The sequence below is a fragment of the Struthio camelus genome, chromosome 1 (genome assembly GCF_040807025.1).
Source record: "Struthio camelus isolate bStrCam1 chromosome 1, bStrCam1.hap1, whole genome shotgun sequence".
NCBI lineage: Eukaryota > Metazoa > Chordata > Aves > Struthioniformes > Struthionidae > Struthio > Struthio camelus.
In genome coordinates, this window is record NC_090942.1 from 41,056,382 (window position 1) to 41,068,804 (window position 12,423).

Genomic DNA, 12,423 nt, shown 5'->3' on the forward strand with positions numbered 1-12,423 from the left:
ATTGCCCTGTGCAGGCTTAGAAGGCTTCTCTCTTGCTTCCAAATCTGAAAAACTTGCTTACCATCACTTCTTGTAACTGTAGCCTCTAGTAGATCACGGTTATGTGTTTGTATTTTTCCCTCCTGTAACTGACTTGCTGTTGCTTACAAGCTAATTTTAGAAATATCATAAATTCTCAAATGAAAATGACACTTTGTGTCTTCAGTAAACTGAATTCTACCAACCATCGCTATCATATGTGTTTTTGTTGTTGTTGTTTTACTTTCAGAGCTTTTGTCCAGTATTCAGTTCAGTAAATGAATCATCTAGACTTTTCTTTACAGTTACTCAACAAAATTAAAATGAGTACTTCAGAAGTAGTAGCTTATAATGTATTCTTCCTTCAAGGAAAATCCAATTTCTGAGATACATGTTTTCTGTTATAGCAGAATTCACTTGATCATTTAGGGGGATATGAATGTATGTAATTATTTTGTTTATGACTCTAATTTTTTTTTCTGTATAGTACTTAGATGGTCCAGCAATGTAGTCATCTTTTCTGCTGTTCATTGTAAACAGAAGGCTTTTGATATATAATATGCATTCCGTGTATGTGGATTAATTTGAATTTTGAGTGCAAATGTTAAAACTTTCTAATACTTAAGATACAGACAAAGTAAACACAGAATTCAGTTCTCTGAAATTTGTTCTGAATTTTGAAAATGTGACCAAGAAATCATTCTTCATCAACCCAGAATTAGCTTTCCTGAACAAGATTTAAGGCTGGAATCATGTCTGTTTTTAAAATCAAGTTTAACTTTAATTTTTTCTTTTGGATGAAGAAAAAGACGATTGTATCGTTTAAGAAGCAAGAACTTTTTCCAGGGCTTGGCTGCCCATAAGAAGATTTGAAAGAATTTGGCATCAGATTGTGGTTGTAGTGATTTTAAACGTTTTCTCCATCTGCAATACTGAAAAAATGGTATGAGACTTAAATTGATTTGAATGCTTTACTGTTACAAGTGTAGATGAAAGCGTAATAGCACTACTGATCAGGAATAGTTTTTGAATTTCGTGAGATCAGCTATAGAAAAAGTAGTACTGAAGTTGGGGTCTTGCTTTTGCAAACACTTCACCAAATACAAAACTTTCATTGTGAGCAAGACTATGCATATTGGTCGGTCTGTCTGTCTGTCTCAAGAGGCTGCAATGTTTCCAACTTCTGAGATGAAGATTGAGTAGCCACCTCTTAAATAAAAATACATATTTCAATGAGAGCAGTACATCGCGGGAAATGATGCACTATTGTTGATTTTGCCAGGCTCTTGAGGTACTAAACATTGCCATCTTGTCTTGGAAATCTAAATACGTGCAACAGCATTTTCTGAGAAACTGTGAGGAACGTATGGGATGTAGGGGACCATTCCACGTCTGGGACCTGGGCCAGGTCTAGGCAACACTTGCAGTCTGAGCTTAGACTGCCAATTTGTGGTAGCTCTGTTTTAAAATATAGTGGCATAAAGTCTGTCGCATCAAGGGAGAATGGCTTTAGAGTGAAATATGACATTATTTCAGTGTTTGATATTAGAACAAAGTTTATAGTACACTTTGAGGCCAACACTTTAAAATATGGGAGTCTGACTGAAAGCCTCGTGTTTAAATGGTGGAGCGCATAGCTAGTCGAATTCATTTTGACATCCTTAAGGGAGAACAGGATGATTGAAGAGATTTGATTTAAATTTGTAGAAGATTAGTGCAGTGGAAATGCTTCATTTGCATTTACTACTTTCTGTATTTTACTTGGTGGTTGTATTTGTGATAGCATGTTAAGGATCTCAGTGAGTTTGTGACTTCTCCTCCAGCATTGAATAGTATGTAATTCTGAAAATTCTTTACTAAAATCAATTAAAAAGAGGGTGCAAAATTGTAGTTTAGCGATTTAAGTTGTTAAACACAGCTGCTACTTTTCCATTATCTTTAAAAGAAATTTAGTAATTCTTTTTCTTTCTTCTAAGACTGGGTTTTGTCCTTGTTCTTTAGATAGGACATGAAATATCAAAGCGCTATTTTGTCATCCTTTATTTTATAGCTGAACCCTGTGCAGTTGTAATCGCAATGCAGCCTGGCTTTGCAATTAGAATGTTACAAAAAAACAGGCCCTGACTTATTTTAAGAAACATGCTGCTTAAAGCATTCTAGTGCTTTCATTTAAAAAAAGTTTTTAAAAATTCCTGTCCTTTGGTTAATGTTGCATTTATGGCTTTGCCTAGAAGAGTCACAGACTCTTAAATATATTTGGGGGGGGGGACATGCTAAAAAGCCGTATATGAATTTAACTTTGACCTGCCTGTGCTCTTGGGAAACTTCTGCATTTGCAGAATGTACCTTTAGTATGATTGCAATGCCTGGAGGAGGAGAGTCACTGAGAGGCAAGTATGCTGCCAGGAAGTTGTGGCAGCTCATAAATATTTCTCTCTTCAGCAATTTAATACATTAAAATAAAACCGGAAAATTCAAAACACAGAGAATGTTTAAGGTAAGACAGGGTGTTTGACATGCTGCATGCACAGAATGAGTTCTTTGGCCAGAATATTCTTAGCCATTTCTATTTTTAAAATACTTCTAGAAAAAAAGAAGCCCAAATGTATTTCTAAAAGGCCTTGACGTTTTCAGCATAAAATGCAAACAATGGAATTAGCTCTTTCTTGAGGATGCTTTCAAATACCTGACCTGCAGCTTGCATTAAAGATTGTGTGTGTGTGAACATACTGTTAGGCATATCATTTTAAAAAATGAGGTGTATTGTCTTTCAGTTGTCCTCAGCCTATCTCCTGATTCCTAAATAAAACAAATCCTAAACAATCTACAAGTTTTTTTTCTAGCAGAAACTACGGTGGAAAATGGGCTCACTACTGGTTTACTTAATGTCAGTGAACTCCATTTGACTAATGAAAGAAAAAAGTTACTGTTGCTACCCGCTAATCCTGATCCTCATCTGCCTATACAGTGTATACAGTGTTTAACTGCAGGAAATACTTAAGAAACAAGGACTCATTTCAAATAAAATGTTTCAGATGAATCAAGTCTTCAAGTTTTGCCTATATGGAGGACGGAGTAGGCAGGCATTTCATCTGTCCCAAAAAGTTAATGGGAATCAGTTGTTACACAAAAGATAACTGTAGTCTTCCTGAAAAGAGTTGCCTATTTAGAGTCAACTTGGAAATGTTCTGATCTGAGAGATGTAACGTTACCATTCTTTTCTCTAAAGCACAGGTGAAGCGGTCTGGACTGTTGGCCAATATTCTCAACTGAGAGCAAGTAAAAAGTTAAAGAAGTCTTATTCCTTAAAATTTATTCCACGACAGAAGAGATTTGATGTGATGGAAACGTCTAGATCTTGAGAACATGAACCAATTTTCAATTACTTCAGAGTTTGTTTTTTCCTCTCAGATCTTTATCTCCTTGCCTGATTTATAGGTTATAGGAGAAAGTTTTAAATAGCGTATGATCTAGCAAAAAATAGTGTCCAGTGAACAGGTATAGAATACCTAATGATAGCTACTATAACGTATTTCATTAAATGAGGCTTAATATATTACAAAAGTACAGATTTAGAAAGCCTATCTGTGTGCGTTTTTGGCTTCAAATGAATAGTGTATGTAGGAATTGTTAAGAAATGTTGAACTGTATGTAAGGTAATGATTTTACAGAGAAAGCTGGAAAATACTTAGCAGATGAAAATGATACTAGTTTGGCTTAGATATGACATAAAAGATGCATCAAGATTTAAGAGAAAGAATGTTCTTCCAGTGGTACAGATGTGCAGCTGGTCTTTCTTGCTTACTGACAAACATATCAACATTGTTTTTGCTCTGCTCAAAAGTCTCTTAGCACATTATCGGCATACTTCTTCCCGTGAGTGTGAGGCTCAATTGATTTTAACCTTATTTTCTCCATGCTACCCTCTCCTGCTCTGCCAGTACATCTGCTGGCATTCTTCAATTTTGTGTCCTGTGAATGGATAAAGCTTCTGTAGACCCTTTGGGAATGTTATTTTCTCTTTCTTCACCCTCACCTAAACTAGGAATGATGGAGGTGAGAGAGAATGACCAACGGTCTAGTTAAGTAGGAGTGGCTGGGGTTGGCAAGCAAAGAGTCTGGTGTAATGTAAGCAGAAGGGACCTCTCAATCAACAAAATGGGGCTGAGGTGGAATCACACCAAGCATATGCAAGTAAATAAGGAAGTGCCTATAGGACCACATTATGAGGAAAGCTCTCATGCCCTATCTAGGAAGATAGCATGCCAGGGCACCTCTCTGATGTGCCTGTATACTAATGGGAACACAGCAGGGGAACAAACGGGAGAAATTATAAGTATCTGTGTAGTTACAGGGCTACAATCTCACTGGGATCTCAGAGATGTGGTGAGGTAGCTCATGCTACTGGATACAGGCTCCTTATGATGGACAGGCCATGACGGCAAGGAGAGGGCATTGCCCTTTGTGTGAGAGAGCAGAGGGAACGCATGGAGTTCTGTCTGGGGATGGGTCAGGGTTAGCTGAGAGCTTATAAGTCAGGATTAGTGGGCAGACCAGCATAGATGCTGGTGTAGTAAGTATCTGCTATGGATTACCTGATTAGGAAGTAGATGAGGCCTTCTTCAGACAGTGGGAAGAAGCTTCATGTTTGCAGGCACTGGTCCTCATGGGGATCTTTAACCACCCTGCTGTCTGCTAGAGGGGCAATGCGGCTGGGCACAAGCAATCCAGGAGGTTTCTAGAGTGCATCGATGACAACTTCCTAACTCAGGTGATTGAGGAGCCAGTAAAAAGCACTCTGCTAGACCTTGTACTTAAAAACAAGGAAGAACTGGTTGGAGATGTGACAGTCAGGAGTAGCCTTGGCTGCAGCGACCACAGGATGATAAGGTTCAGGATCATGCAAGGAGGGGTAAAAAGGAGAAAGCAGGATCACAACCCTGGACTTCAGGAGATCAGACTTAGGCCTGTACAGGGACCTGCTTGGAAGAATCCCATGGGATATGGCCCTGGAAGGAAGAGGGGTCCAAGAGAGCTAGTTGATATTGAAGGATCACCTCCTCCAAGCTCAAGAATGCCATCCCAACAAGAAGGAAATCGAGTAAAGGCATCAAGAGGCCTGTATGGACAAAGCAGCAGTGGCTCACAAAACTCAGATGTTAAAAGGAAGTGTTTGAGAGGTAGAAACAGGGACAGGTGACCCAGGAGGAATATAGAGACACTGCCCGGGAGTGCGGGAATGGGGTTAGGAGAGCTAAAGTCCACCTGGAGTTGAAACCTGAAAGGGCTGTGAAGGGCAACAAGAAAGGATTCTACAAGTACACAAGCAGCAAAAGGAAGGCTAGGGAAAATGTGGGCCCACTACTAAGTGAGGGAGGAGCCCTCATGACAAAGGACACCAAAATGGCCAAGGTACTGAATGCTGCCTTTGCTTCAGTCTTTGTTGGTAAGACTGGTCTTCAGGAATCCCGAGCCCCTGGGATCAGAGGGGAAGTCTGGAGCAATGAAGACTTACTATTGGTGGAGGAGGGTCAGCTTAGGGAACACTTAAACAAACTGGGCCTACACAAGTCTATGGGTCTGATGGGATGCACTCGCAAGTGCTCAGGGAGCTGGCCAGTGTTGTTGTGAAGCCACTCTTGATTATCTTTGAAAGGTCATGGTGACTGGGAGAGGTTTCTGAGGTCTGGAAGAGAGCAAATGTCGTTCCTGTCTTCAAGAATGGCAAGGAGAATCTGGGAAACTACAGACCAGTCAGCCTCACCTCGATCGCTGGGCAACTAATCCTGGATACTGTTTCCAGACATGTGAAGGACAAGAAGGTGATCTGAAGTAGTTAGCATGGATTTATGAAGGGAAAAATTATGCTTAACCAACCTGATAGCCTTTTATGATGAGATGACTGGCTTGGTGGATGAAGGGAGAGCTCTGGATGTTGTTTATCCTGACTTCAGTGAGGCTTTTGATACTGTCTCCTGTAACATCTTCATAGACAAACTTATCTAACCTATACTTCATCAGTGGTCAGTAAGGTGGATTGAAAACTGGCTGAACTGCAAGGCTCAGAGGGTTGTGATCAGCAGCATGAAGTCCAGCTGGAGACCAGTTACTAGTGGTGTCCCCAAGGGGTTGATACTGGGGCCAGCATTGCACTCGGGGAGGAATAATCCCATGCACCATTACATATTGGGGACCAACCAGCTTGAGAGCAGCTTTGCAGAGAAGGACCTTCGGATCCTGGTGGGCAGCAAGTGGAACATTAGCCAGCAATGCACCCTTCTGGCAAAAAAAAAGCCAGCAGTGTCCTGGCTGCATTAGGCAGAGTGCTGGTAAGCAGGTTGAGGGAGGTGATCCTTCCCTTCTATTCAGCACTGGTGAGATCACATCAGGCATGCTGGGTCCAGTTCTGAGAGGCTGAGGGAGTTGGGACTGTTCAGCCTGAAGAGAAGGCTTAGGGGGGATCTTATCACTGTTTTTCAATATATTATGGGACTCATCAGCACAATAAGGAGTACCTCAGAAACCTTTTAATGTGGTAATTGTATCATTTCTCATACTGGGAGCGATTATCTGTGCTTTACAAGTGGAAGCTGAGTGAGAGAGTAATTAGCTGACTTTGACTAGATCAGCACCTGGCTCTTTTTCCAGGTTGAGCTCTGTTTGTCTGTGTCTGCATCATCTGTGTTGCCTGTTGTTCGGGGGGGGGGGGGGGGGAAGGTGCTGAGTGGCTAGGAGGGATATCAAACATCAGAGATAGTAAAATATCCTCATATTATTATTGAAGAAGTACTTGAGTAGAGAAGAAATATTTTAGCATGGTGGCAACATACTCAGTCTTTATTGTGAAGCAGAAGTCCTACTTAGTCTTTCTTAACTTCCTGTTCCAATTGCTCTTTAAAAATCTGTTCGAATATTTGGTGTCTGTTGAATACCAGTGAAAAATGAAAGCCAGTTAAAGTTCTTGTTGTAGTCCCCCTCCCTCCCCCCCCCCCCCGAGCTTTCTGAATTTTTCATGAAAATACTTAGGAAACCATAATTTCTTCCAGTTCTTTACACTGTCCTCTCTGGGGATACTGTAAACCAGTATGTTAGGATTGTAAATCTGGTTACTGCCTGATTATCACTTACCCTGCCTAATTCTTTTATAGAAGCGTATATCTGTCCCTTGAGGTTCTTTTTTTCTGTGAGTGTCCACATACGTATCATGGAACGTGTACTAGTAAGATCACTGTCCTGTTTCACTGCGTTCTAGCAGAGGGATAATACAGTAACAAAACTTGGTAATAGCAGTACCTTAGTAGTTCATTGACATTGCCCTGTTGAAATATCCTATTTTCAGTTGCTTATACAAATTTGACATTTTTTTTTTCAGGCTGAAACTTCCTGTTCCCATCATCTAATTTGGCTGCCTATCTTGTCTCCCCAATGCCCCCTCTTCAGCTGAAGTTATTTAAAGTAGTACGTAGCTAATTTCAAAACTGCATAGGTTTTTTTTGAGTAGGAAGTACAGGCTTGTTTAACTGGTGGCCTTTGTGTCACGCTTGACTCTTATTGCCTGTATGAGAAATACATAGACTGTATTACCATTCTAAATCTCTGAGAACGGTTTGAATATGGTTGGTATGGATTTTATGCCGTTTTTGATTTTGTATTTGTTTTTTTCTTTTTTAAGAGGTTAATTTACCCAAAGATTGCATGTGTTCCACTTACAATTTCACACAGAGTATATTTTCCATAAGTTTGCTGTTCCTGGCTGCTAAAGCAAAATGAATGGGAGCCAGTTGAGATCAGATGAAAAGGGGAGAATAATGGAGGGTGGTGGCTGAAATGAGATGCTTTGGAAGGAAACCTTTGAGGCAGAATGAGAGAAGCAAATTCCAGACTCTGAATCCTGAGAGGAGGCGAGAATATACTCCCAAAGTGATGCTGTGAAAATATGTTTGAGTACAGCACTTAGATCTTGCGATTGCTAACAGGATAGAAAAGTCTTTGAAGACTTAATTCTTCTTCAGAACTGGGTTCAAGTGCAAATAGGGGCATAAAAGGTAAGACGACACATTCAACAAATAATATTATTTTTTTCTTTAGCTGCAGAGGTTCAATGGAGAAATTAAGCTGAGATCCTGCAGTTAAGACTCTCAATACACAGGGGGCTGTTTGAGTACCTTACTTCTGGTGTTTTATAACCCTTGAATATATATGTTTAGAACCTTTTGTTCTTCTAACAGGTGCCTGTGTGAGTGAAATGTGTGTCTTTTTGTCCAAAGCTGGGAAAGCACAGGTGTTTGTTTCAAAAGCCGGGAATAGGTGAGCATCAATACAGAATGTGCTAATGAGAATATGAAAAATTTTGAGAAGAGTCTTCTCTGGTGCAGTGTTTTCTCGCTGAAACTTGTACTTTTGTGTGTCTACTCTATTATTTTTTTCTCAAGGCAGATGCTTCTGGACATTTTACTCTTCAAGAAAAACACTTGGATCCACGTAATGAGAGAATGGTGGGGCTACTGCTGATACAGTTTGAGTAGTTGTGTTTCAAGTGCAAAACATTTCAGTTCTGTTATCTGAGGTGAATTGCTTCTTCCGTGTGCTCTACCAGTTGACATAAGTACCCATAAATCAAGAACTGCATTAGGCAAAAAGGCAGGAACTGTGCATGATCTGAGAAAGGTAAATGTTATCCCAGTTTTACGCATTTAGGGTGTAGTGACTCTTCTGCACGCACCTGTCTGTATTGGTTGAGGTTTAGTGGGCTGAAAGCTGAGGAGAGAGGAATTCTGAGGTCACTGTTGTCTTGCTGGCAACCCATACTTACCCTTTTGGAGCTTCTATTTGCTGCTCAGTCATGCAGTTGTCATTAAGGTAACCAGTCTGTTACTACATGTGCTTGAGTAAAGGCTTTATTTTTTTTTTCCCTTTTGGATTTCTTTCTCAGGTAGCAGTGGTTATAATCTATTTGCCTTAACATACCATGTTATGCTTGTGACCGAAAATGGTGGGTTTTCAAGTATATCTGCACTTACTCAGTTTCTCTCCAAGTTAGCAGGACACAAACAAGCTCTAAACTAAAGGTACTCCAGCTATCGTGACGAGCCTGGTTGAGAGCACCTTGGGATTGGAACTGAGCTAGTCTGCAGCACATACTCAGGCCCTAAATTTTGGTAAAGGAGAGGGAATAGTAGGAATTAGTTCTATTTATTTATTTACTTTTTTTAAAGCCTGCATTTAGTGTCCAGATTGCAGACTGTGTCATGTGAGTTTGACCATACACAGAATTTGCAGCATGTATTTGTCTTCAAATCAGGTTGTGCTGAACTTAGAAATTGCATTTTTATGAATTTATATTGTTTTCTCTGAGTAACGTGATGTTTAAGAAAATACTATGTTCTGACTTCCTTCTTTGGGAGAGGGGGAGAAGAGATTCTGTTATTTCTGAAGAACTTAGTGCTGCATGTGATCTCCAAATCTTTTATAGCTGGACTTCATCAGTACATATGTCCTGTTAAGGAACTCTTCACAGTGCATCTGAGTAAATTTGGAATCTCCAAACAGGCAAAGTGCCTTTTCATTAAAACAAAAACAAGCAAACAATCTACCTACCAGCTAATCAAAAAAAGCTTACTAAGGTATAAAACTGAAGATAAAGTTGTTTCTATCTGCAAAATATTCCAAAGCTCTAATGCAGTCCATTTAAAAAACTGAAATGTTGTTCAATTGTTGAATCAATTGTTAGTGAAAACTGCAAGTAGCTGTCAACCAGTGCATTTCTGAATTACACAATAGGATGAGTTCAAGGTTATCAAACAAACAAAAAAAAAAGTATGAATTTATTCTGATGTCTTCCGGTGAGAATTTGTTCATGGGTAGGATGCAAAATACTGGTGGAGGGAAACTCACAGAATAAACTTTGAGGAGCCATGACAAGTGCCACTGTAATAACAAATTTATTATAAGAATATTTCAGGCAAATTTGATTACTTCTCCTGAACTGAATTAGATGACATCATGGTTTTGCACTGTTTCATGTTTCTTTTTCCCTTGACAATATATGTACTTCAGAAGCTTGTTTGGTTTCTCAACTTAATTTTATTTAAATCTGGTTCCTTAGCATAATTAATTTCTGCTCTGGTGTTCCTAAGGGAAAGTCAATGAACAAATGTAATATATGGATGGTGTATGTTTATCTGGTAATTGTCTTGATAGGCTATCAACAGAAAACATACTTTAAAAGTTTTTTTCTTTTTTTAATAAATTGAACTAGTTTCTTTTTTTTTTTTTTTAATAGTACATGTCTCTGGGAGTATGAGTAGGTGACAGGAATATGCCAGTAAATAATTATTTTAAGCTTTCCATTGTTTTTCGCAACCAGAATACTTAAAATGGTATTGAATTTAAAAGCATGAGGTATATCAGACAGTGTATTGCATACTTAAGTTGCTGCCATGATTGTCACTCGCTTCTAAAATATGATCATATGTAGGTAAAACTTTTGAAGTGAATGGTGCTGCACAGCCAAGCATATAGCATTTCATAATAGGAAGTCAAAAGTATTATGCTAAATTAAATGTAGAGCTAGCATTAGGCTTGAATGGAATGTAGTTATTCCAAATGATGTTAGGAAGACAAAGTGGGAAGATCTACTTGTATAGGCCATTGAAGGTGGTATATTGATTTGTTTTCTTTTATTATTGAGTAAGTACTATTAGGTTTATAATATTATCAGATTAAGTTATCATTGTTCCTGGTCTACAAAGTTCTTAAATCCTGTCTTCAACCGATAATCCATCAGTACATTTTACAGTATGTGTGTGAGAGTGCATGCGTGTGTGCCTATCAGTCACGACTTGTGACTTCATCACCTTGTCTGCAAAGGGCACCCTTGGTCCAGCTTCCCTGAGGGTCCCATCACTAGCTAAGGTGGAACGTGTCTGGCGTCTTCTGGGTTTCCCTACCTTGCTGATCAGGTGGGAGCGGTAATTTGTTTGCTCTTCTGGTCACTTTTGCAGATGTTCATTTCTTTCGTTCCCTTTCTCATTTTCAAAGCATCTTCTCTGTGCTGATTTGGATACTTTTGAGTGGCATGTCCAAAGATAATTTCCTGGCCTCCGTCTTCTCTTTGTGAGTGCATTGCCATTGATCAGGTAGGTCCCTAAAGGCATCCGCATAGCTTAGGGGGGAGTTGTATCCCCAACCACTGTAGTTTTCTTAAATCTTCCAAGTTTTGGACCTGCAGTGAGTGGGAACAGAGCCTGCAGGACGTCTGTCCCAGAATGGGCCTCATGTCAACCGTATTATGAAACCGATTGGAGCTGCTTACAATCTAAATTTTGAAGTGTACCTGTAGTAATTTTGATATTGATTTTCTTTTATTCCATTTTGATGAAGGATAGCTTTTCCTGTTCCTCCTGAGCTGTTTTTATTTCAGGAGCGTTTTTAAATGTTCATTTCATAATAGTTAAGCGTGATTAAAGGTTTAAAACAGTTTGTAGATCTTTGTCATAGGAATTTCTGTGGCTTTTGATTTTAGTGACGGTTACACTTATATGACATAGTTTGCATACAGCAGAGATTCACAATTTTAGTGTAGTTTTTGAAAACATTGTTATACTTTGCAAAGCACTTGGAAAATTGTAGCTTGTAAATGGCTTTTCTTGGAAAATAGCAATGAAGGATATTCTGAAATTATATGTTCTTCACTTCCTTCATGCTCAATTTCTGTCTGGAGTAAGTGCATAGAACTTAATATGTATCTCATCTGTGATATTGCTTCCTTTCAAAAGGAAACACCATGCAGTGTTTATTAGAGGAGACAGGCAGTAGCTTGAGTTACTTTGAAACTTGACCTAAGTAAGTTTGTAAACCAATAATTGTTTTATGGCTGTGCTTTTTTAAAGCATTCTATGAATTTGAAAAACAATCCATTTATGAACTATATGACACAAATACTGTGAGATTATTCTAAAGGCTATCCAACATTCAAGTGTGGGGTTTTTTTTGTTTTTTTGACAGATTTGTTTCTCAGATATATTGCGGTGGTCTTCATTTCAATCTTCTATTTTTTTGAGATTTGGACTTGAAAATGCATAAGTTAAAATAAAGCCAGCGATCGAGATTGACAAAAATGCATATTTTACTGTTGTGTGCTTACAGTGACTACAAATCGGTGCCGATATTAAGCTCCTCAAGGAAAAATACTTTTTAACAAACAACAAAAAAAGTAATGGAACTCTTTCCATGTTCTTTTTTCCATATTCATGTGCTGTTGATACTGTAAAGTTGCTTTTTGAAGGACTGTTATATCATAAGCATACAGCATACTCTGTTAGAGGTTATCGGTCACCTTGGAGAAATGTAGTGACTATGACTGAGAAGCTAAATGAGGAAACAAGTTTCCTTTGTTTTCCTTTC

The 12,423-nt window shown here is 38.9% G+C and overlaps 1 protein-coding gene across 8 annotated transcripts in view; it reads left to right on the plus strand.

The window, feature by feature from the left end:
• CNOT2 (CCR4-NOT transcription complex subunit 2) overlaps positions 1-12,423 on the plus strand; it is a 94,987-nt gene that overhangs the window by 36,502 nt on the left and 46,062 nt on the right. The window contains exon 1 of one of the 8 annotated variants that reach the window (XM_068935530.1): positions 8,247-8,325. The exons of the other annotated variants lie outside the window; for them this stretch is intronic. The gene's annotated coding sequence lies outside the window, so the exon portion shown is untranslated. Of the gene's footprint in view, positions 1-8,246; positions 8,326-12,423 lie in introns of those variants that run through there. 8 annotated transcript variants of the gene reach the window in all.